The sequence below is a fragment of the Procambarus clarkii genome, unplaced genomic scaffold (assembly GCF_040958095.1).
Source record: "Procambarus clarkii isolate CNS0578487 unplaced genomic scaffold, FALCON_Pclarkii_2.0 HiC_scaffold_104, whole genome shotgun sequence".
In the NCBI taxonomy this organism is placed as follows: domain Eukaryota; kingdom Metazoa; phylum Arthropoda; class Malacostraca; order Decapoda; family Cambaridae; genus Procambarus; species Procambarus clarkii.
In genome coordinates this window covers 1,203,660-1,205,595 of record NW_027189137.1, presented here as the reverse complement: position 1 = coordinate 1,205,595, position 1,936 = coordinate 1,203,660, and positions in this window count along the sequence as shown.

Genomic DNA, 1,936 nt, shown 5'->3' with positions numbered 1-1,936 from the left:
GAGGTCAGAATGGCCTATAGGCAAAATTGTTGCTATCCACCCAGATCATCAAGGCATCCTGAGAGTAGTAAAGGTTTTGTGCCGAAGCAATACTACCTTAAAAACCTTAGAGAAGTTGGTACCTCTCGAATTAGCAGAACGAGAGTGTTTATCAGAACCAGCTTCACCAACAGTTTCCGAGGACAACAATTTTGATCCACCGAGCACCCGCCCCACTAGAGCAGCAGTTCAACAATGCAAACGGAAACTACATGCCTATTATAGCTCTGACTAAGAGCAAATAATTTCCCATCCAATTTGAGTAATCATGATGATACTGTGTTGTGATGTCAAGTAACAAATCAGTTACAAGTCACAATGACCCAAGACATTCATCTCACAGTGGATTCTCAGTTACTTTAAATTGTATGATTTAATCCTTCATTTGTTTGTATAGGCTATCAACAATAACATTATTTCATCTAGAGTATCTATGAGTTTGCAAAACTTTAAGACTTAGTAACAAAACGTTATATGTCATAGCGACACCAGTCACAGAGTATATTGTAGGCTTTATTAGTCATTAACTTTAGATGATTCACATTCCATGTTTCATTCAACATGAGTTCCTTTACTAGACTTAAATTTCTTGTATGTCCTTGACAATAACGGGACATCCGATATGTGTGTACTAACATACTAACATTAATACTAACTTCGGGATAGGTATGTCAGTACTCAACATTGCACTGCGACCCGAGAATTCTCCCCCTGGAGTTATGTTGGAAATTTCCAACACTAATAAACTACTAATGTATTATAATAAATCATTATTATTATATACTAACTACAGTAGTTACTAAATTTACTAACGGTAGTGTCAACATAAACTAACCATTGCATCTGCGTATTAATGCTAGAATTCTCACGAAATAGAGCAGCAACATTGCGTCAGATAATGTCTAGTTAGACACATTTATTACCAATGGTTTAGAGAATTGAATGTGGTTCTCTAAAATCATCAGTATTCCATGTAATAATTACTTACGGATAATATAACTCCCAATAATCTCAAATCGAGAGTTGTTAACTAAATTGTTCTGTAGTAACATTTCCTTCTGTCACGCACGAATGTCATGGAGAGAGATAAAATCTTCTCCATTTCTCGTTTAACACCATAAAACGAGAATATGATAATATTTAAATCCCTATAATTAATAATCCCTATAATTATATAATCCCTATAAAATATAATAATCCCTATAATCCCAACCCAGTCCACATTAACGTATTTCATCCATAATCGCGCGGAAAAGAATTATTCGTGGATTAATAATTTCTGTGGTGAATGCGAGAGCCAGGTTGAGGGAGGCGGTTACGCCATTGTAGGAGAGCTTGTGGAGAGGACAGCTGGTGCGAGAGGAGGGTCCTGGTGTGAAGAGTGGTGAGACACGTGGTGACTGGGAACTATCGGCAAGAATTACGCTGATACCCAACTAATAGTTGATAATTATTCTACCACGTGCTCTATAGTGCCCAGCCAGCCAATAACGCGTCTACAATTAAAGCCAAAACCCACAAATTCACGTACACAGCAGTGAACGTCTGGGACCGGCAGACGCGATACCGGCAGACGCGATACCGGCAGACTTCAGTATTCAATACGCTCACGTTAAGTTTAGGTTTCTTTCTTGATGCATCATCTAAGATTGTATATTTGTGAGTAGTCTGTCGTTATATAGTGAGAAGACCCAATATCCAACGTTAGTACCAAATCGGCATTTCTTCCGTTTCCTGAATATTGAGCTTAAACGTAGCCTATTTAAATGCTACTGAATCTTCTTTAATTTTCAGCGTGTATGTGAGGAGTCATCGAGTCGTTACTCCTCATTCGCGTTATTCACCTCTAGTTCCTTCCATGTGGAGATCCTGTGAACGTGAGGACGAATGACGAAAC